The sequence below is a fragment of the Pipistrellus kuhlii genome, unplaced genomic scaffold, assembly GCF_014108245.1.
Source record: "Pipistrellus kuhlii isolate mPipKuh1 unplaced genomic scaffold, mPipKuh1.p scaffold_m20_p_2, whole genome shotgun sequence".
NCBI classification, from domain to species: Eukaryota; Metazoa; Chordata; class Mammalia; order Chiroptera; family Vespertilionidae; genus Pipistrellus; species Pipistrellus kuhlii.
The window spans coordinates 127,015,029-127,040,389 of NW_023425515.1; the positions used below are offsets into that span (position 1 = coordinate 127,015,029).

At 36.8% G+C, this 25,361-nt stretch overlaps 1 pseudogene; it reads left to right on the forward strand.

Annotated features, from left to right (window-relative positions):
• Positions 1-1,821: 1,821 nt before the first annotated feature.
• Positions 1,822-2,446, forward strand: LOC118724312 (annotated as a pseudogene).
• Positions 2,447-25,361: the final 22,915 nt, after the last annotated feature.

Here is a 25,361-nt window from a genome sequence, read left to right on the forward strand (position 1 = left end):
CCCTGTTATATGTCCACAAAGCTCTACAACTTTTCCTGTACATAGTGTAACACAGCTGATAACCATATATTAGTAAAAATATTTGATCCATGTCCATATTTCTACTTGTAAACATCACATGCTCTTGATCACTTACCATGTGTCATGTGTTATGCTGGGAATAAAACAGGAAATAAGACAGAGTCCCTATCCTCATGAAACTACATGCTAGTATTGGAGAGTCGAATTCATCAAACAAATAATCATATTAAATATTATGAGAGAGATGGGCATGGTTTTGTAATTGAGAAAAGTCTGTTTGACATAATGGAGTTAGGGCAGCTAATACATCAGGGATGAGATGATGTCAACAGAAACTGTAATCCAGGCACAGGAAAAGGACAGTGGAGAGGTCTTAAGGCTGGAAGGACTTCAGCTGGTCAAAAATATGAAAGAAGGCAAGCAGGGGTGGGAGTTATTGAACAGCACGGAAGAACTAAGAGACAAGAATGGAATGCTAAATTAGTCAATAGATCTGATAAGTCCCCATCCATAGTCAAATAAATAATATATATTTTTATTCTGAACCAATTGAAAGAGTGAAAGTTTAATACAATCAGGTATACAGCACAAAAGGAAAGCAAGTAATTCTGCTGAAAGAAAAGTAAAGTACAAAGAGTATCAGAAGTAATTCCTGAGACAGTAAGGAACTTACCAAAAAAATAAAAAAGAACAGGTCATTAAGTCTACCCACATGGTCTTTGCAATAGGAGAGCTGACAGAAAAGTATATTGAGGAGCTAATGTCCTGTTACAAACAGAGGCCCAGCTAAAACAGCTCAAATGTTCTCAAAGACTGCTAAGAGCAGAAATAAATATTTACTGTCAGCCCAAGTCAGAGGTGTGTTGAGTGGTCTAGAATCTAGATCAAGGAATGGCCAGCCGAGTGCTCAAGGTATTGGACTGCTACATACTAGTACATGGCCAGGATGGGATGGCAGTTATGAGTGATCAGGCTGATGGGGCAGGGGTAAAGGGAGGGGGGCATTGGAGGTAAGCAGACCAGCAGGGGTGCCAGTTGGGGGCAAGCAGGCCAACAGGCAGAGTAGTTAACAGCAAACAGGCAGGCAGGCAGGTGAGCAGCTGGAGCCAGCAGTCCCAGAATATGAGAGAGGTGTCTGACTGTGGTTTAGGCCCGATCCATGTAAACAGACAGTCGACCATCCTTCCAGGGGTCCCAGATTGGAAAGGGTGCAGGCTGAGCTGAGGAACACCTCCCCCACCCCTGTGCACAATTTTCATGCAGCGGGCCACTCATTATAAATAACGCTATAATGAACATAGGAGTGCATATATTCTTTCAAGTTAGTGCTTTGGGTTTCTTCAGATAAATACCTAGAAGTAGAATTGCTGGGTCATAAGGCAGTTCTATTTTTAATTTTTTGAAGAACCTCCACACTGTTTTGCATAGTGGCTACACCAATCTACACTCCTACCACCAGTGAATGAGAGTTTCCTTTTCCCCACATCCTCAACACTTGTTGTTTGTTGATTTATTACTGGTAGCCACACTGACAGTTATCAGTGATATTTTATTATAGTTTTAATTTGCATTTCTCAAATTGTTTTCCTATTATCCTATTCCAGGTTTTAAAAATGTTTGGGTTTCTAAAGGCACCCTGACAGCTCTATAGTTTCCTATTCACTCAAATGAATAATTTCTTTCTGAACCAGACAAAATCCATTTTCACATCCAGTTCATAGTGGTTCTTTTGGATGGGTGGGGGCATTAGTTGGACAGTGAGATAAAGTATGAAGGAGGGGGAGGGGGCATGGTTCCATCATGGCATCAATGCAGAAATGACTGCAGAAAGTACTGCTGGCTTTGCAAAATGACCCACCTCCTGGGATGACTTTAAATAAAAAGAGTGTTTAAAATTCAATTACACAGTGGATTGTAGACATGGAAGGTGCACCAGGTACCTTATATGAAGGGGGAAAATTTCAACTTCTATTTAAGTTTAGTAGTCGATATCCTTTTGACTCTCCTCAGAGACAACCACCAGATAATTCTTTTTATGTTCGAACATGTAACAAGAATCCAAAGAAAACAAAATGGTGGTATCATGATGATACTTGTTGATGCCACTATTATCATCCTCCTAGCAGAAGATAGTCCTACTGAGAAAATGAGCACTTTGATCATTCAGTCTTTGAACTTTAACCTTTGACTGGAAGTGACCTATAGGCAATGAAGACTACTTCCTTTTACTGCATTTTTACTCGTGTGCATTCTGGGCGCATGTTGATCGCTGGTTCAGTCCAGGCAACTGACATGCTTTTATTAGTCATACAGTATTAATGCAGGTGTCAGGAAATGTCAAATATAATTCCATTTTTTATTTTTATTTTTTTAAGCTTTTGGAAAAGTTCCAGGTCCTCATGTATTGTGTAATAACAGTGACTTCCTTGACTGTTTTGGGACGTTCATTGCTGGCAATGAATGTCATAACAGGAAAAATCTTCATTAGCTCCTGCCACCCAGTGATTAATGCATGATAGGGCCTATGAAATTAATGTTAACGGTTAAATAAAGTGAGGGATCCAACATTACTTTGAAAGTCACCCCAACTTGTTTCTGTTTGGATTCTATGCACTGTGATCCTAAGGTTAACAGGATGAATTAACATGCATCTTCAAAGGACTGTAATGAAAGATCATTGCGTATTTATTGAATTGTTTATATCTACTGTCAAGTTGTTTTGACATGGAAGGTTTCAAGTAACATTGGCAGAGAGGTACAATATGTTATCCTTATGGTGAAAATAAATTCATTTGTTGTAAAAAAAAAAAAAAAAAGTATGAAGGAGGAGGAAAAGAATGATCTTGTGGAACAAAGGGACAACTGATAGAGTGGAAAAAACAAAGGACTGAAAGTGAGCCTACAGATAGCATTAAATCCACCTTCCTCTTCTACCAAATACCTCTTCCTGGAAGAGCTGTTTAAATTACTTGTTTCCTCTTCTGTATAAAGAGACTACATTCCTGCTTATTTACTTATCTGACCCTGGTGATCTTGGAATTGAGGAAGAACATTAGTGTTCATCATGGAGTGGAAACCAAAGCTTTTTCTCACTGATTGTCCTCTTCCTCCTTCCTCCTTTCTTCAAGGAACACCTTGGACCCACCTGGAGAATCCAGGATAATCTCTCTGGCTGGAGGTCAGTTAATCAACAATTTTAATTCTATCTGCAACTTCAATTCCCCTTTAGCCTGACATATGCATAGGTTCTAGGGATTAGGGTATGTGTATATCTGGGGGACCATTATTCTGGCTGCCACGTTTCCTCTCTAGAAAATAAGTTAATCAAGAGTAGAAGCTTCACATTTGTTCGCTATTCCATCTTAACAACTTGAAGCAGCACATGGCATAGAGTAGATATTTAATATTTACTTGTTGATTGAATGGCTAATGGACAATAGCAACACTAATAATAATAATTATTGTATTGAGTATTCTATATCCCATGCATTTCTTTAAGCTTACTATCTCCTTTACATTCTCCCTCTCTCTCTCTCTCTCTCTCTCTCTCTCTCTCTCTCTCTCTCTCTCTCTCTCTCTCTCTCTCCTTCCCTGAGTGTTTGTGTGTGTGTCTGAGCCAAACAACCAATACCCAATCATTACCCAATTTTCATGTGTGGCACTGGAAAGAGGTTTCTCAATGGAAACCCCAGGCAATGAAACTTTCAGTTATCAGGATCCTATGGCACTAATTGGCTGATGCACCACTGAAGGAAAGCTCTCAAATAGCATCTTCCCACTCCCTTTTTAGATTTAGTGACTGTATCTTTAAAGAATCAAAGCTAAAGGTAAGGCCTTCTTTATTGTGATCTGCTAGCCAAATATATCCCAGAACACTGAGATATCATATCCCCAAAAAATGTGAAGGGAGAGGAGAGGGGTCAAGATGTTTCCTAAGAAGACGAATCTGTATGTGGGATGCTATTTCTCTCCCTCCCCCCAACCCCCACTGTTGGGGTTGCCATAACAAATTATCAAGAACTGGGTAGTTTTAAACAAGAAAAAATTATTGTCTCATTTCAGGAGACCAAAAGTCCAAAATCAAGAGGCTAGTTTCTTCTGGAGTGTCTGAGGGAGAAACTGTCCCGTGCCTCCTTTTCTTAGCTTCTGATGGTTGCCAGCAACCCTGGGCAGTACTAGGCTTGTAGAAGCCTCACTAAAATCTCTGCCTCTATCTTCACACAGCTTTCTCTGTGTCTCACTGTCTTCTCTTCTTATAAGGACTCTCTAAATTCGGGACGATTTCATCTCCAGATCCTCAACTGTTTATATCTGCCAAAGACCTTATTTCAAAAAATGGTCCCATTCTGAGTTACCATGGAGACATGAATTTTGGGAGAACACAATTCAACCCACTGAAGATGCTATTCCTACTCCATGATTTACAAGTGCAGAGCTTCTCTGGGCTCCAAAAGGCAAAGGAAGGAGGTGTGCTTGGGTTTTGAATGACAATGTAACACTTTCTACTACCCAGTTAACAGAGACTATGCAGACATTTCTCTCTCTAGCTCCTGCGTAATGGCTTTTGAAATGCTTCTTTGAAAGAAAATTTTCTGCCCTAATATAGCTCTTCATATAGTTATCTTTATCAATAAAACCTCGGAAACTGAAACCATAAAAAAAAAAAAAATTCAAAAAGCTCTATCAGTTTGAATGAAATCCACAAAGGTTCCACAGCAAGAATACAGCCTGGGGTTTGTGCCCTCACCATTCATGAGGCTTTCAGCCTTCCGAGAAAAGGATGCCTGCCACAAATGGCCTGCTGGCCTAGATCCGAACGTGTGCGAATGTGCGTAACTGTTGGCTCACAATAGTGGAAATCACAAACACGTATTGCGGCTTTTAGTTAGGTGGATTTTTCTTTTTCAGTGTGGCTCAGTTTTTTCTATAGTTGATGATTGGAGAAATACCTTTTGTTTAGCTTAGCCCAGTAAGAAGGGCCCCGGTCTCTCATCATAATAGGAAGTGAACAGATGGAGCCCCAGGTGGTACAGACCTGAAGGTCTTTTCCTGATATAAAACGGAGGGCTCTCCTGTTATAAAATATTGGTGAAGGCTAAGTGTTAGCTTTAAAAAAAAGCAAGGTCAAATTCTGCAGTTCTTTCTTAGGCAATAATCCCTGATGCCCTATTATTTCCTTTGTTCCTTACAACAGGATGGAGGCTTCACTTATGAAGCCTTCTAGGAAAAAGAAATGGTAAATAATACTAAAAAGTCCCCGGATTACAGTTAGAAATCTGATGGGATCTGTAAACCTCCTTCCTGCCTAATTCTATGGCTTTCAGCACAAGGAAATTGGGGAAATAGTCCAATAAAATAGATGTTAAGGAAGTAAATGTTACCCTTATTTGCTACATTTTTGGTACCATTTCATTAAGTTGGATTAACAAGTATATTCACTATTGAAGAGTGAGGACTGTGAAGCCCTGTTGGTTTACTACTTTTTTTTTTATTATCAAAATCCCCAAAATAAGTCCTTTACAAAATACAGGGAGGGCAAAAGTAGGTTTACTGTTGTTCACCATAGGTAATATAACAATTCATAATACAAGAATGAACTGTTTCATGTACTCACAACATTAAACCTACTTTTGTTCACCCCTGCAGTAACCACTCTTATATCTGAAATGTAGAAAAGGAGTTTTTAACTCTATACTAACGTGCAATGCTTTGTCATACTAGGAAATTCATAAAAATTGGTTGAAATAAAATGATACAGAGAGAGAAACTGCCCTTCAGAAATTAACTGATCAGATATTGGAGTAAAATTGACCAGAAAGAAGTCCCATCCTTTATTCTGAATTGGGAGAGTCCTAGCTCTTGATTCAAGAATAGCCCTTTCTCTTCTGAAACTCTAACTGCTACACAGGTGCATCTTTTAGAGAGAAAGGTAGAATTGTTCAGACTCGAGAATTTTATAAATTATAGCCAAGAAACATATAAAAGAAGACAACGCTGATCTATTTCCCTTCAAAGCTGCACACTTCCAAGCCAGCTCATAGGTGTTAAATTTCTTAGTGTTATGATCTGTCATTCTTTGGCCTCACAGGAAATTTCAACAACTGCACTGAACAATCAATAAAAATTATTTTCCTTTTCACAACACCCAAGTGATATTCCCTAACTTTATTTCGAGACACTCAAAGTAAGCTTTTTATAGTTCCTTTGATATGTACTTCTATAAAGAAACAACTTTGTTCTGGTAATCCTGGATTATAGGATTATTTAAAAAAAAAAAAAAAAAAAAAAAAAAAAAAAGCATGCTGAGGTACATGCAGGCTTGAGAAGAGATGGCATTTAGAAGATAACTGGAGCCATATTCCAGGGAAGATTACAGGATGCTGGTTGAGGAAGCCAGTAGAGGAGGGTTATATATACTAATCGAATAGTTGTTTCTAAAAGACTTACAACTGCAACTCTGGCTTTAAAAGACAGAGATGCTAGCATAAACTGAAATTGTGTTGGGAAGTGAAGTAATGAAAATGATATGTATTTTTAAAGGCTCAACCTAATGTGTCATTGTGCTGATACGTGACTGTCTCTTTTTTGTAATTTAAAACACTTTTTCCCCAGAATATTAACAAACCTAATACAACAAATACATGTGGGCCTACCACTCAGAGTTAATGTTAACATTCTATAATATTTGATTCAGATATTTATTTTTTTAAAAGATCCAAAATACCACTGATAAAAGTGACCTTTTCTCTAAACTTTGCCCCAATCCTATAATGCTTCCTCCATCCCCAGCATTGATCACTAATCACTTTGCTGTAATGTACCTTAAATAATAACTTATTTCCCATTTTCCTACTGATGAGAATTTGAGAAGAGTTTGCACCTCTTACAATAATGTTGTCAATTGCACAGTTATGAACCCTAGAATTTTCTAGGACGTATGTTCAAAAATTTAATAGTGGGGTCATAGTGAACATGCATTTTTAACTATAATAAAGGGCCATCTCTCAGCCCAGCCTGTGCCCTCTTACAGTCCAGGAGCCCTCGAGGGATGTCCGATTGATGGCTTAGGCTAGCTTTCTGCAGAGAGGGCCTAAGCTGTTGGACGTCATTAGTACAGCTACAGAGATAGGAGAGGCTCCAGCCACCACCTCTGTGTTAGCCAGTGTGAGCCTGGCTTCTGGCTGAGCAGCGCTCCCCCTGTGGGAGCACACTGACCACCAACGGGCAGCTCCTGGATTGAGCATCTGCCCCCTAGTGGTCAGTGCACATCATAGCGACCAGTCCTTCCACCATTGGACTGAAACTGGCTCTCCAACATCCCAGATTGCGAGAGAATCCAGGCCAGGCCAAGGGAACCCACCAGTACACAATCAGGACTGGGGAGGAACGCAGGATGTTGGCTAGCTGGTAAGGGACCACAGGAGGGATCCAGGGCATGTCCAGCCCATCTTGCTCAGCCCCAATCAACTGGACGCCAGCAGCAAGCTAACCTACCAGTAGGAGTGTCTGCCCCCTGGTGATCAGTGCACGTCATAGCAAGTGGTTGAGCAGCCTTAGCATATTCTTAGTATATTACACTTTGATTGGTTGAGTGGCCAACCAGACAATCAGACACTTATTATATTAGACTTTATTATTTAAGATATTACCATGGTGTTCTACACTTTACACCACATGTGTCAAACACAAGGCCCGCGGGCCAAATCCGTCCCGCCAGGCCTTGCAATGTGGCCCGCACCACGCTGTCATCACTGCACTCCGCTGTGTTTCCATCACAATGACAGTTTATGACTGTTCAGTAAACCATTCGGCCCGCGATTTAGGCTGGATTTTAGATTTTGGCCCCTTCTCTGATTGAGTTCGACACCCCTACTTTACACTATCACTAGCCCAGCTTGAGAGTTCCTATTTCCCAAATTTTCTCCAATGCCGGATTTTCTGTGCATTTGTACTGTGTTCTTTGGGTTTAAAATAAAAAAAATCAATGTTTCATTTTGCTTTCATTGATTATTAATGAAGTCAATGATATTTTCATATATTTGTTACCACTTTCAAGTTTCACTTCTATGGTTTCTATTCATATATGTTGTCCATTTTTTATTCAGTTGTTTATCTTTTTTTTCAGATTTTAGCACATATTTATATTTTTGTGGCTTATGATTATTGATCTGTTTTTTTGCTGCAAATATCTTCTGTTACCCATATTTTAACTGTGATGTATTTTCGAAGCAGAACTTTTTAATCTTTATAAAATGTGTCAAATGCCTAAATTTATAACTTCTTGAGGTATCTGGTTTAAGAAATCCTTTCTTATCCTGCAATCATAAATATATTTACTATTTTAATTCCAACATGTGTTGAATTGTTTAATGTTTAGAACTTTAATTTATATTGAAGTTTTTAATGTATATTTAGGACTTTTATAAATTTTGTAAAGTGTGTCAATTTATATAAATTAAAGTTTATATATAAGCATTTCAATAATATTAAATATATTTTTAGATGAAAATATAAATAAATTTAGAATGTTTGGAATTTTTAAGCCTATTACGTGTATAGTACTAATTGTATATTTAGAACACATAAATTATTTTTTATTTATAACTTCTTAAGTTATCTAGTTAAAGAAATCCTATCCTGTGGTCATTCATGACGTTTTAGGATATTTTATTCTAACATTTTAAATGTCTTTTTTTTTTTTTATTTTATTATGGAAAGTCAAGTATCTCAAAACCATTTATATATTAAAATGATTATGGTTTCATGCAGCTTGGATCTAAGCATTTGCTATCTATTTTATCTATCATGCGACTAAAATATTAATATAGATTTATGAATAGTCTCTCTCTAACATAATATTAGGGCAAAATCAGTTATTGTGCTCCTGTCTTTAATAAGAATGCTTCTAAAGTCTTACCATTAAATACTATGGCATAGTTTTTTGCACATCCATTTCTAATCCTAATTTGCAAGAGATTTTACCATAAGTATATGCCAAGTTTTATTAACTGTTGCTTATTCTGTAACTGGAGAAAATAACTATATATAATTTTTTCTTTAATCTGTAAATTAGCTACATTAGATTAATAAATTTGTTGATGTGAACTAAATTTCCATTCCTTTTTTTAGTTTTTATTTTATTGATTTTTTTAGAGAGGAAGGGAGAGAGATAGAGAGCCAGAAACATCAATGAGAGAGAAACATCTACCAGCTGCCTCTTGCACACCCCCTACTGGGGATGTGCCCACAACCAAGGTACATTCCCTTGACCGGAATTGAACCTGGGACCTTTCAATCCGCAGGCCTACGCTCTACCACTGAGCCAACCGATTTCGGCTCCATTCCTTTTATAGAATCATATTTTACTTTTAAAAAAAAATCCTTACCCAAGGATATGTGTTTATTATTATTATTATTATTGTTGTTGTTGTTGTTGTTGATTTTAAAGAGGGGAAAGGATAAAGAAAAAGAAGCATTAATTGGTTGTCCCCCATACATTTCCCAACTGGGTATCAAACCCATGACCTAGATATGTGCCCTAACTTGGAATTGACCGTGCAACTGTTTGGTGTATGGGAGAATGTTCCAACCTACAGAGCCACCTGGGCAGGGTAATCCTATTTTACTTTCGGTTCATTTCTTTAAACTTTTATATTTTGTTATTAATGTGTTATTTAGGATTCTGAATCTATGTTAAAAATAATACTGCACTATAATTTTATTTTTATGAATTATTGTAAAATATATACCAACTAATAAAATAAGCTACATATTTCTTCACCTTTTTTTTTAAATTTCTCCAGAACAGGAATTACCTATTTTTTTACAACTCTAGCAAAATTCACATATAAAACTTACTGAACTAGTAGTTCTGGTCAAGATAGTGAACACTGTGCTTGCCTCCTTCCATAACCACATCAAAACAACAGCTTTCCCAGCCAGTGTTGCTTAGTGGTTGAGAGTCAATTTATGAACCAGAAGTCACAGTTTGATTCCTGTCAGGCACATGCCCAGGTTGCAAGCATGATCCCCAAGATCAGGCGTTCAGGAAGCAGCCAATCAATGGTTCTCTCTCATCATTGATGTTTCTATCTTTCTTTTCCTCTCCCTTACTCTCTGAAATCAATAAAAAAATATATTTTTTTAAATGACAGATAAATTATAGAACAATCAACTTGGAGAACCATCTGAAGATTAGCCAAACACAAGTCCTATAACTTAGACTATAAAGAAGAAGCTATATAGAAACTGGTAGGAAGGATGAAGATGCAAAACAGTCTAGTTCTACACCCACATGTGGTGGTTGAGAATTGGGAGGGATATCTCAGCTGCAGAAATTTCCATTGAGGAGCAAGGGCCCCAGCCCCACATGGGCTCCCAGCCTGGAGCACCAGTGCTAAAAAGAGGAGCCCCTACAACATTTGACTGCAAAAATCAGCGGGAACTTCATTCATCCAGGTGAGATAGAAGGCTTCTGGAAATAGGCATCCTCTTAAAGGGCCCATGAACAGATTCACTTGATTCCAAGGATTCACCCTGGGCTCCAGTAGAAAGACAGCAGCTCAGGGGGCATCAGAAACAGGGAGAAACTGAGTTATGTAGCTTCAGGATGACAGCTGGAGGAAAAGCTGCCATTGTCCCTGTGTTGAGGTCTCCCCACACATGCTAAAATCAGAATCTGCATTATCTGGTGAACATCAACCACCCTACCCTGGTGATTCCCTGCTTCAACCAATTCACACACTTGCAAATACTTTTTTAGTGGCTAAGCCTTACAGGTAGCCAGCAGGAAATATCAGGCCTCAAGTGCCCTGAGTGGAGTGGACCCAAGACTTGTATTGGTGGCAGCAAGCTCCAGTTCACTGAATGACCTCTTACACACACCTCCAGGCCCAGCACGTGCAGCTACCAAACACAGATCACTTTTTAGCCCCTACCAGGCAGCAACTGATTTTGGTCTGCACTGGAGCCCCTCCCAAAAGGCCCCAGAACCAATAAACCCAGTGACCAGTTTCAGAACACAACAGAGCACTGCCCAATTAGCTCCACAAGTTGAACACCGAGAGGCTAATCTTGCCACACACCAGAGCCTGCTGGGGAGAGTCCTGCTATGTGGAGTCAGGCCTCACAACAATTCATTCACTGTGGTTGTGGCCAATACTCACAGTCAGCCTGAGAGTTAGTTAACCCCACCAACTGTTGTGCCAACAGTAATCAAGACTCAACTACAACTGGAGAGCACACAGGACCCACACAAGAAACACTTCTGGAGTATCCGGTTCAGGTGATCAAAAAGATTGTGCCACTGAAGCACACAGTTCACTTACCACATAAGACCACCCTGCCAGAATTGGTCTACCTTAATACATAAAAACAATCACAGAGATGCAACCAAAATAAGAGATTAAGATATGCCTTTGTCATTTTCAAATAAAAGAAGAGAAGGGAATGACTAAGAGACATTTTCAAATAAAAGAGGAGAAGGAAACTCCAGAAAAAGAACTAACCAAAATGGAGGGAAGTGAATTACCAGATACAAAGTTCAAAACACTAATTAAGAATACTCAAGAAACTTAATGAGAACTTCAACAAAGATGTAGCAATAAGCATAAATAAGGGCATATAAATCACAAATTAAAAACACTCAGAAATACAATAACTGCAATGAAGACTACACTAGAGAAAATCAACAGTAGATTATATGAACAGACAAATAAAAAAAAATGAGACTAAACCACATTTTACACCATATACAAGATTAGACTCAAAGTGGACTAAAGATGTAAATGTAAGACTTAAAAACCATAAAATTCATAGAAGAAAACAAAGACAGTAAACTCTCTGATGTTGCTCTCAGCAATATTTTTGCTGCTATATCTCTCCAGGCAAGGAAACAAGATATTCACTAATGATAGAGGGTTAATATCCATCTGATAGAGGGTTAATATCCAAAATATAAAAGAAATGTACAAGTTAACACACCCACAAAAAACATTTGATTAAAAAATGGGCAGAGGCCTTGAATATACATTTTTCCAAGGAGGACATCCAGATGGACAATAGACATATGAAAAGATAATCACCAATAATCATCAGGGAGATGCATATTAAAACTACAATGAGATGCCAGCTGACACTAGTCAGAATGGCTATCATTAGTAAGTCAAAAAACAAGTGTTGCTGAGGCTGTGGAGAAAAGGAAACCCTCGAGCACTGCAGCCACTATGGAAAATAGTGTGGAGGTTCCTAAAACAATTAAAAATAGAACTGTCTTTAGACCCAGCAACTCCACTTCTGGATATTTATCCAAAGAAATTCAAAATACCAACTCAAAGATATATGTGCCCTATGTTCATTGCTGTGCTGTTTACAATAGCCAAGATTTGAAAGCAACCTAAGTGCTGATCAATATATAATTGGAAAAAGAAGTGGTATACAATGGAATATTACTCAGCCATAAAAAAATGAAATCTTGCCATTTGTGACAACATGAATGGACCTACAGGGTATTACGCTGAGTGAAATAAGTCAAACACAGAAAGACAAATACCATATGATTTCACTTGTATATGGAATCTAAGGAACAAAATAAAAGAGGGGGAAGAAACAGAAACAGACTCAAGGATACAGAAAACAAACTAATTAATGGTTATCAGATAGGAGGGGATTGAGGGGTTAGGTTAAAAAAAGTTGAAGGAATTTAGAGGTAAAAATTAGTAGTTACAAAATAGTCATGGTAATAATAAAGTACAGCACATGGAGTATCTATATATATAAAGGACTAAGTGACCACACAACTGGTTGACCAGTCACTATGATGCGCACTGACCACCAGGTGACAGACGCTCAATGTACAGGATCAGGCTCCCTCCTGTCTGGATCATACCTGTGGGGATTGGGCCAAAACGGGTTATCCAACATCCTCCAAAATGTCCTGGATTGCCAGGGGGCACAGGCCAGGCTGAGGGATCCCACCAGTGCACAAATTCATGCACCAGGCCTCTAGTAGTCAATAATATTGTAACTATGTATATGGTACTAGGTTTATTGAGAGGATCACTTCTTTAGTTATATGAATATCTAATCTCTATATGGTACACTTGAAAAAGTAATATAAAATAATATTGAATGGCAGCTTCATTGAAAAATAAAAAAAGTAAAAAAGAAAATTCCAGAACCAGAATTATTTTATGAGATTTTGGAATATCAAATTAATTTATTTGCCATGGATTATTTTATTCATATTTTCTATTTCTTCTTTAATTTCTCCCTCTCTCTCTCTCTATATATATATATATATATATGTGTATTTACATAATAACTTACAAATGCCACTTTACCCAAGTTTTCAAATTTGTTCATAAATTGTATTTTCATAATACTCTTTTTTAAAAAATATATTTTATTGATTTTATACAGAGAGGAAGGGAGAGAGATAAAGAGTTAGAAACATCGATGAGAGAAAGTCATCGATCAGCTGCCTCTTGCACAGCCCCTACTGGGGATATGCCCGCAACCAAGGTACATGCCCTTGACCTGAATCGAACCCGGGTTCCTTCAGTCCCCAAGCTGACGCTCTATCCATTGAGCCAAACCGGTTTCGGCTCATTATACTCTTATTTCTCATCTAATTGGTCTCTTTTCAACCAGAAGAGACATATTCAGGCTATATTTTTTATGAAGTCAATATTTCCATCCAGTCAATCAGTAATTCATCAAATATGAATTTATGTGGTAGTGTGGATACAAACTGCTAAGCCTAGAAATCAAAATCTCAGTTAGTTTTAGCAGAGTTTTTAGTAAAAAACAATTAACTTTTGAAGTTGTTGGTCTTGAGTTATATCATTGTGTTTTATTTATTTGCACAATATTATAAGCTTTTAAGAGGATACATATTTCAATAAAATATTTTTTTATTTATAGAAAAATAATCATTGGGTAGAAACATAGTACTTTCTTTACTCTTCCAATAATATCTGTCATGAAGAAATAATCAAGCCACCTCCTCCATCTGTAGGAAGTGTATACAATGTCAGAACATAAGGAGCAATAGCCTGTGGAACAGCATATGTAAAACTTAAGCCCATAGTACAATGCATGTAAAAGTCACCAAACATATTTTCAAATGCCAGGTAAACAAGCTAGTTTTTTTCTACACAATTAAACAGAGCACCCCAAGTTGGAATTATTCATCTGGCTTTTGTTTTATGGTAACATTTCCTTAAAAAATGATTTATAGTAATTCCTAAAAAAAAAAAAAAATTGTGTTAGGAATCAGAGACAGATTTTTTGGGGGGGAAAAAAATTACACCCAATTCTCTACTCTTGGAGCTCCAAGTGCAGATAAAAATAAAATGCACTTTGAGTAATTTTGACATAAAGAAATCTGTTCAAATTAATTTAACCTAATATTTTTTAAAACATTTAATCACCACACTCTGTTTCTATGCAGCTTCTATTTTTGGGTCATAGAATATTCTTTTGGAAGCACTGCTAGGGTAGTATTTAATGAGAGTGGAGCTTTTTAAGGGAAAATGAAAACACAAACTGATGTGATAACTTACAGGTAGGTTCACAGTTCATATATAGCATACAACCAAATTTCAAAGCACTAGCCTTTAATAGCAGCCAAGTGATCAGGACTGTCTTTCACTTAAAAAAATGTAGTTAGAAGTCTTACCTGTATGCACATCCAAAATGTTACTTCCCCAAAATAGTGTGACTAATGCCCCAACCATCTAAGAGAAAAATCATGCAAACTTTTTTACTCTCTCTTTACACACACACACACACACACACACACACACACACACACACACACACAAAACACAACACACTCTTTAAGGTGAGGAGCAGAAGTATAACATTCTTCTTTTAGAACAGAAAAGGGCAATACAGCCAAATTCCTGTATCAGGCCCTGAGCATGTGACCATCCTTTTTTATGGAATTTACTTAGAGTGCTAACTAAATAGACTTTTATTTATTTAATACTGCTGGAGATATGAGAAAAAAGGAAAAGCCACACTCGGGCCAGGAGCTAGGGAATGCTGACCTGTCTGAATGTCTCTTTCCTTTCTCTTGATCATCTATCTTTATACTCCAGAGGGCCAAAAGTGACTGAATAAACATTATCTTGTCCTTGGACTTCACCAAGCAAAATTGTTTATATCTGAAGCCATTTCCCTTTAGAGTCTGAGATCATTATTTTAAAGTAAATTGTCAAACGCTCCACAGTTGGTCTCTGTTCAGTTCTGCCATTTGCTGCTCTATGAACCAAGTCCAGGGCATGACATTTTAAGCCTATGACTATATAGCATGAGAAAAATGGCTTTTAAGACAGAATAAAACATCACATACAGTTCCTGGCAGTGAATCTTAACAATGAAAATATCCTTGTCAAAGCAAACATTTCAAGATACTGTTTCAAAAAAATGACAATCATGCCTACCCCACATACAGTTGTAAGAATTTAATAAGATAATAGATATAAAAAGTGCAGTGCTGTAACATGTACAGATTTTCAATAAACATTATTTGATTCAGAATTTTTAAAAATGTATCAATATTTCTGATGTAAGTGGTAAAATTTAAACAAATTCAGCCAGCTGCTTACTTCTGCCAGCCATGCATTGCCTGATGAACATCAAAGACTTTATATCTTTCCCTATATTTGTACCCTATCCTACAACCTGGATGGGTCTTCTACAATTAGGAAAGTAAGCTCCATGTATGATGTTGCCCAAGGTATACAAAACAAATTCCCTAGTTCAAAAACTCTCCTTAATAACAGACACAAAATTAAAATGTTAATATTCACATCTTAGGTTAGAGAACATTATAATATACTAGAGACACAGTGCACACAATTCGTGCTGGGGAGGGGGTTCCTCAGCCTTGCCTGCACCCTCTTGAAATCTGGGACCCCTTGGGGATGTCTGACTGCTTGCTTATTGGGCCTAAACTGGCAATTGGACATCGGTCTCAAAATCTAGGACCGCTGGCTTCTAACTGCTCACCTGTCTGCCTAGTTGATACACCCTAACCACTCTCCCTGCCTGCCTGATCCCCCTTAACCACTCTGCCTGCCTGCCTGATCGCCCCTAGCCACTTCTGCCTCAGTCCCTGACATGGTGGTTTTGACCAGAAGGATGACCGAATGATGTCTAGAAGGTTGTTCGGCTGTCTGTCTAATTAGCATATTATGCTTTTATTATTATGGATAAAGCATGTTCCATTTCTTACCTTCTTTGATCTTTTCAACCAATGCCAGTCAGATAGGTTAAGTCATATCATATCCATTGTTCAGATAAGTGAAATGAGTCTTGAGGTTGTATTCAGGTTGAATGGCTCCTTTAATCACCAGAACAACCTCCAAAACATCATAATGATAGCAGGAAGAATGCTGGCTCAGTGTAAACTCTGCAGTCAGTCTTTGATTCTGAACAATCACCCCACTGTTTCACCTGATTCTACCCTATTTTTGACATTTTTATTCTCTTCAAATTTTTCATTTAATTGAGCAGCACTATTTCTAGATCTCCACTCAGATGATATGACATGGTCTTCTTCACTTCTCATTTCCTCCCTGGCCCAGGATTCTCTGCATTTGACTTCCTGCCCTCAATGTCATCTTCCTCCAAAGACAGGGCTACAAGGCTCTTTGGACACTAAAGAAAGAACAAGTATGTGGCATATTGAGTACCTTGCCCAAAGTGACAGGTCTTATTTGCAACAAAATTGGGATAAAAACAGAAGCCAACCTAACTGACTGTGCTAACCAATTCCAAGACAAAGCATACCTTCCTGTCCCTGTGTAAGAAAGTACTGGGACCAAACATTCTTCCCAATTTCCCAAACATCCTAATCTCTAAATTCCCCATGTTCAATTTTCTAAACAATACTGGACACAGGCAAAAATAATAGCTATTTGCTCTAGCAAATACATACACCTGGGAGATTGCACGTTATAATGCTTACTTCACGATCCTGTCTCACTATGGTCACCAATTCAAAGCCTATGTCATAAATTCTATTCAATCACAACTGGCAAAAGTCCCTAGCCAGGCCCCCAAATCCCTATAAATATCCTTCCCTAACTTGGCAGCTATTAAGACATTCCTGAGGAAATCTTACATAGTGTTCCCTCTTTATTGCAGTAAATCTAATAAAATTATCTTTGCTCCATCATCAGGTTTTGCTGGTGGCTTTTCCACAGCCAACAAATACAACGTGACCCCCAAATTTGTGCCTGTTTGTCTTCTCTTTAACCTTGATTCTTCATCACGTGGTCTTTTGTACGCAAGGACAAACATTTTCCTTTAAAATGTGAACCCCATTTGTTGCTATTGACATGTAACCTAAGCCTGTTTATATATAGCACATTCTTCACTGAATGGCATGTGGCACAGATTTTATTAATAATAGCTCTCACAACACCAACTATCCTTTATGTATCTTCCAAGTTCCATATGCTTTCTATGCATTATCTCATCTATTCCTAACACAATGTCAGTAAGGCAAGTCATTTTCCCTGTTTTATATGAGGGACTGAGATTCAAAGAGGTGAAAGAATGATGCTAAGCCCACACAGCTAGTAAGTATTGGACTTTGGATTCAAATCCATGCAACCTGCCTCCAGAGCGCAGGTTTTTCAATGTGCTGTACTGTTTAGAATTTTTAAAAAGCTCTGACTTTAAAAGCCACTCCTTTGATATTACATAAAATATCCTCAAAGGATGAAAACATCAGGAAAGACCCAGAACTTTTAGAGGAAAGACCTAGGTACATTTGCTGTGTGGGGGTTAAGCGGGGGCTTATTGGGGCGAAATGACAAAGGCAGAATTCTATGCTGGCCAGCTGAGGAGTAATATAAATTTTGCAAGTATGGAAAGAAATAGAAGCTTTTATGTGGGTGGTATTATACATTGGCCCCACCTTTATGGAGAGTGTTTTGGCAATGTCTAACAAAAACACATAAACACCCACATTGTCTTATGTACACATAAAGCATAGATGAAAAAAATACACAAAGAAAGAAACCTGAGAGGCTGGGGAAAGGGGTTGTGAGTGAAATATTTCCACTCTATAACTTTTATAAGTTGAACATTAAACCATATGAATGTTTTTGGTTTTTTTTACTCAAACTATAAATGTAATTTAAAAATAAATAGGCAAAAAAGATAGTGATTATCTAAAAAGACCTCCCTTCAGGGCTGTTGAGATTAAAAAATTAACTTGTGGTGTTATAGCCACATTTCCCAACAGCGCAGTCCTCTTCCCAAACATTGCCTGGTATATATCTGATGGCTAAGTTTCTTACAAACAAACAAAAAAATAATATAATTTCATTAATCCACAAGTGTCAGTAAATCTCACTGAAACTTTGATCCATTTATGCCTATACAGCCTATTCCATTTTTTATTTCAGTTTCAGTATTTTTAAAGAAATATTTTAATCCATTGCCTTCCCAGATGACTTCAACATTTGCCAAGCATGAACCGGTGAAGGAAAGAATGCGTTCTTCTGTCAATAATAGAGCATTGTCTCAGTTACACGGTGAACTTTCAATGTACCTCAAATTCAATTTGTTTTTGAAGTGAAGGGAAATCATCTGCAAGTCCTGTAGAAGCTCTGTATTTGCATGTGCCAATAAATGTAAGAAAATGATTCAACTCCAGTGAAAGGTGGGTCAGAATCTCATCCTTCAACTCTGAACGCTGTGTGTGGGAGGCAGCCGCCTGCAGAGCAGCCACAGATAACTACTTAACTTAAACTTTGCCTTGATGTATGAAGTGCCTCAAAGAAGTTAGAAAACTGAGAGGACATTTTTATATTTCCTCCAGACATGGGCATATGCCCTCTAAACAGCTGAACCAAGTGTAGAAGGACGTGGGATGTACTACTGGTCAACTCCTGAATGCCCACCACAATCCTGCCATTTAGAGACCACAGGCATGCCATGTGCCACAGGGAAGAATGTTCATACTGGGACTCTGATACTGTCACATAAAACCCAAGATTCTTTGTGGGAGAGCACATCTCACTAACTCAAATAGAACATCCTGACATCCTTCAATTACCCACTTGATGGATCATTATTATTATTGTCATCTTAATTGTCATTTTCTGTACCTTTTTATTGTGTGCCTCTAAGTATAATACCAACAACAGTAGGCATTTGAATACATTTTCTCTAGAAGGTAAATGCAATCTCTACTTTTTACATGAGGAGAAACTGAGGCTCCAAAAGACTAAGTGACCTACCATGATTACCTGTTAGAGCCATGAGGAACTCAGCTCATTTTGACTCCTTATACCACAAGATTTTCTTGTAAGTACTTAGAAGGGAACTATTTACAAAAGCACTAGCAAACCAAATTAGCATTAAGCATGCTTGAGTCTATAAATGGTATTGGTGGTTGTGAAATCTCTAAGCTTTCCACAATGACCATCATCTCAGCTCACTCAGAAAAGAGCAAGTGTTGTTTGCATCTCATCCATCACTCTCTCCCTTGTGTCTTCAAACATTCACACGGTTCATTATAAAAGTGGAATAAAGAACTATCTTCTACCAGTTGCCTTTCTTTGTCTTCCACACTTCCTTAGCTCCTCTGAAGCCCAGTCTCCCTCCTCTTTTGGAGACTCCAAAATACCTACCCCTAAGTTGGATTTTCTATTCTCTGAACAAATTATGCTCATTGGTACTTAATATATACAATGTTATTTTCATGTGAACAATTTATTAACTTCTTAAGCTCTATTTGGGAAGAGAAACTAAATTTTGTCCCATGATATCCAGTACAATTATTGCCCAGAGCAAGTATTCATTAAGAAGACTTTAAACATAAAACAATATTTTAAGTCACATTTAAAAATATAAACATTTTTATGAATATTGTATTCCTTCAAGGTAGTAAACTTGAAAATTACACACTTATTAAAAGATATCTCTATTACTCAATACATATATAATAAGCCTCAGTTTCATTATCCTCATATAATTTTAATTTACTCAAAACATAGTTGTCAGAGATTACCACGAACAAAATATTTTCACAGGCACTGAAAACTCAAAGTAGAATACATCATCAAACATCAAAAAATCTATAGTTTATATGAAGAATGAAACTACACATGAATATGTACTGAAAAAGGAGATAGGTCGTAAAATAAATGGTAAACTACTTGCTATAGCAGCATAAAGATCACAGCTTGTTCTCACCATGAGTTTCTTGGCCTCCAAGGACAAGTAAGACTTAAGAGAGAGAATGGGAAAGACAACAGCCTACCCAAAGGCTCAAATCTTGGAAACAGGAAATACACATGGTGTACTTGAGAAGAGGCAAGGGACTGGAGCTAATTTTCATCCTTTGTGGATATATGTGACTTTATTTGTTTTAGAACTTGTTAAAGATCTTTCATAGACAAGGCTGATAGATAAAATCATATATAAAATCTTGGTTAAAATATTTGCACCCAAGTATTGGTTATGTACTTGCGCTCAAGGAGTGTCTAAGACTGGATTTACAGATGTGAACAACAGCAGTACAAATAATTAGAGTGTAGAAGTATGAATATGTAAAAGCTTTCTTCAATTTGTATTTTGGTAGGTATATTTAAAAACTAAACAAATTTCTTTCAATTCAAACTTCTTATTTATTATTGATCTAGAGAATTGGTGATTTAGGAAAAGTAGAAGTTAATAAATCCTGACTTTCAATTAAACTTGACATTATTGGCCCACTTATAAAGAGATAAATCTGTGGTGCTAGGTTAGACAGTTGGAAATTTTTAGAAATAAGAGCACAACATTTGGTCTCAAAGTATTTATTACTTTATAACTTACAGGTAAATAAATAAAAATTTTCAACCTTTTCTAGAATCATTTTATTTCATGTTATATTTTTTTAGTGATTTTAATAAAATTTGCCAAAAGAATAAGCAAATTATTGTCAAAAGATTATCAAAAGGCCAAATTACTTTTAGTCTTATGATTATCAAATAACTAAATACAATATTTATAGTAGAAGGTATGAAAAATACTAAAAATCTAAAGAAAAAGAATATAAATTACCCATGACTTTTTTGCAGTTATTATTTTGGTAAATGATCTCCTGGTCATTTTTCTGTTATAATCATTATATGTATCTTTTGTGTCAAAATTATCTTGCTTAATAATATATTATGAATATCAACCACTAGAAATTTAAATTATCTTTTTACAAATCAGAAAGCAAAAGGAAAAATTGAAACCTAGTATGAAGTATATTTTTTTCAATATTGAAGAATAACAGTCATGCTTCATTAATCATTTCCTATTTAGTAAGCACTCTCTGAGGGAACAGCTTCTTTGGGAAGTTCCTCTGAAGACTTAAGATAACTATCTCCAAATGGATCCTTTGTTCTAATTCATAAACACCAAAGTTTGGTACATCTACACATTGGAATACTATGGTGCTATAAAAAAGAAGAAATTCTTACCATATGCAACAGCGTGGATGAAACAGAAGAGCATTATGCTAAGTGAAATAAATTAGTTAGAGAAAAACAAATATCACAGATCCCACTCATTGTGAAATATAATGAACTGATGAACAAAAAGAGACCCAGAGTTGTAGAAGCATTGAAATGACTGTTCAACCTATAAGGGAAGGCAAGAGATCAACCAAAGGACTTGTATGTATGCATATGAGCATAAACAATGGACACAGAGTGGGGGTGAAGGCATATGCTGCAGGGGGTGGCTGTGCAGCCAGGGAGATGGTGCGGGGGAGGGAAGGAGACATATGTAATACTTTAAACAATAAAGAATTTAAATTAGCTGAGACTGGTTTGGCTCAGTGGATAGAGCGTCAGCCTGCGGACTGAAAGGTCCCAGGTTCAATTCCAGTCAAGGGCATGTACCATGGTTGAGGGCACATCCCCAGTAGGAGGTGTGCAGGAGGCAGCTGATCGATGTCTCTCTCTTATTGATGTTTCTAACTCTCTATCCCTCTCCTTTCTTCTCTGTAAAAAAAAAAAAAAAAAAAATCAATAAAATATATTTAAAAAAAAAGAATTTAAATTAAAAACAAAGAAACAAGAAGGATAAACAGAAAATACCATAGTATGCTGCATGCATTAAAGGTAACTTCTGCTTTGTCAAGAAAATAAAGTTTTCTATCATTACTGGAATGTGGATTTATCTTCTCCTATTCTGTCTTTCACTGGAATACCATCGGCAGAATGGGCAGAATGACCACCAGCTCACATTTGGCCTTTGTTCAGGTAAGTCCTGTCTTGTTGCTTATTCCCCTGTGTATTCTGTTTTTATATTGAAATGAAAAATTAGCAAACAGATATGAAAAATTTTAATGGGAAAAATAATTTTCTAAGAATGAGCCAATTTTTTATTAATTTTCAAGAGAGAAAAAAAAATAGGACTAAAGTTTAAACTCACTGAGCTGAGATAAGAAAAATAATTGACAAACTTAATGAAGTGCATGGGTTGTCAAATGACATAGTGTTTGTTAGAAGATGTGGAAGATTCTGGAAGTAACAAAGAAAAAGAATAAAAATTAACCATCATAACTCTTGTAGCCATTATTTTGGTAAATGTCCTTTACAGTTTGAGATCCCTGTGGACCATCCAAACTATCACCCGAACAGAATATGTCTTTCATCTGGCTAAGTGCAGTGTTTTCCCTACTGCTGTCTAACTCTTTAATAGATGATAAAATTACTTTGGTGTGTCTTAATTAGCATTTAAAAATTTGAAACAGAATAGAATTGAAAATATTTGAGTGAATTACATAATGTAAGTAAATATAATTTCTAAAACATTTGTTTCAACTCTGTGTGCCAGAGGGGAGATAGGTCCTTAGTAGGATTGTGGGTCATGTGAGTCAACCTTCACAGTGGTTTCAGGATGACCTGAAGGAGGGCCAATGACACAATAAATACACTACACACAAAATATAATTTTAGAAAGCATTGGGGGCCAGGTGGAACATTTTTCTTGAAGAGGTATGTCCTTTCTCCTTTTTAATCACTTTGAATACACATTTGCCTTTTAGCAATGCATACAGGCAGATCAAAGTAAAGTTTGATATACAATATAAGGATTATCAGGTCAGAAAAAAAAAAAAGCCTGGAGCCATTGCAATCACAGCAGGGCAGTGCTGATATTCAGCCTTGCTGAATATTAAAGTCTATTTGTCTTCCAATGCCTTTTTTGACTCTAACTGCTATTTGCTTTAGCCTCCAGTAGCCTGCTCTCAGGTATTAGGGTCCTAATTCTTGGGTTTTCAGACTCAGACTGGGACTTATGCCATTGGTTCTCCTGGGCCCTAGATCTTCAGGTTTAGACTGGAACTACATCATCAGCTTTCCTAAGCTTCCCATTTATAGATGGTAGATTGTAAGACTTCTCAGTCTCCATAACTCATGAGCTAATCCCTCATAATTATCTATCTATCATCTATCTATCTATCTATCTATCTATCTATCTATCTATCTATCATCTATCTATCTATCTATCTATCTATCTATCTACTTACCTATCATCTATCATTTATCATCTATCATCTATCTATTCTTTAGTTCTATTTCTCTGGAGAACCCTGACTGATATAGTTCTATAACAGAGGTGGTTGACCACTAAAGTACCAAACTAGATAGGGTTGATTCTAATTCAGAGTGTACACAATCCTTCTCTAGAGATTTTATGAATAAGATAAAACATGTTCATAAAAATAAAAAAAAAACACACAAAAAACAGAATATTTTATATTCATTTTACCACAGAAATTCCTCAAGAAGGAGTGTATAGAGCATTATCTCTGAGTAGTTCTTATGGCTGAACTCATTGGATATCTATAACCCATTTCCTTAAAGGAAGGACCTTCTCATTCCCTTCCTTCCCATACATCTGGTTTACCTCATGTTTCTGTTGCCATACTGGGACCCTCCTTAGTTGACAATTAAGCACAATAGCTTAGAGATCGCTTTGGGAAAACAGACTGACCACAGAGTTGGGATTTAAAAAATAAGGCTTTCCCATGTATAAGAACTGCATTGTGAGTAGTTAGAAAGAAGCAGAGGACTTAGTAGCCAGAGGCTGGGGACTACTATCTCCTGCTCCCTTGACATATCAAGATTTGCAAGCTTTCCCTTATATATGAGTATAACCCTCTAAGAATTGCTTTCTGGTCAGTCTGAGTAATAAAATTGTGTGGTCATAGTGAGAATAATTCATAAGAGCTACATTTGAAGGTGGCTACAGTGTGTATCTAATGAATGGTATGGATCTATAAAGGTATCACAATGTTATCTCAAATAGTAAAACATTGGACATATATAAAGAAATCACCATATTTGTCCACCAGACTCCAACACTGAAGATATCTTTGTTGGTTGAGATTTTAACTTTTACAAAATGTGACATGAATTTTGTTGAGGCAGCTTTCCTCTTCTATACCAAGAATATAGCTGTATCCTTTTCCATGTGCTCTGCAAAGTAGGCTATCTGCCATTGTATCTTCAGCTGGGAGTGACTTCCCTTTAATTTTATATCCTTGTTTTTTGTCATCAATCATGGGTATCATATTCAGATAAGATCCAAGAAAAGGAACTATTTCATCTAGTCCTTCAGGCATCCCAACAACTAATAGGTGGGCAATAAACATGCCTGAATAAACATATTAAATGGAAAAATTATTTCATCTACTTTAGAGCAAAGAGTAACTGTAACTGGCATCAAAACTAGATATTTTATGTCCCCCACCACCAATATTTGACAGAAACAGGAAAACTTTGACAATTGCTGTGCACTCATGTACCAAACCCTCCCCCTCAAAAAAAAAAAATCAATCTTTACAGTTTTGCAGATGTTCTTGATTAATTTCTTCACACATTACTTTGTAGGCTCTAGAACAATAATCATTATTTTCAAAGAACCAACCAAAACTTATGATAGCAGGTGACAGAAAGTGAGGAGACAAATTATACTCTTTATTTCACCTTGATTGCAAATTCCAGATTCCAAATCTGCCTTCTGTCTCCACCCACTGTAGTTCTCAGTAAATAAGTATACACCAGGTAGGAAAATCTGTAGTATAATATAGAGATGTTGGACTTCAATATTTCTTGACCAAGACAACTGCTTCATAAGCTTTCTAATGACAATATTCATGGGTTGTTGTTTTTTTTTTTTTTTAATATATCCCCTCATCCCATTGGCACCTAATAAAATATAGATAAAGAAAAAGCACTCAAAATTACAGGAGGGAGTCAAACTTATTAGTCTAAAACAAGAGAGTACAGGAAGCAAATATCAGTTTCAATCACTAGTGAATTCCA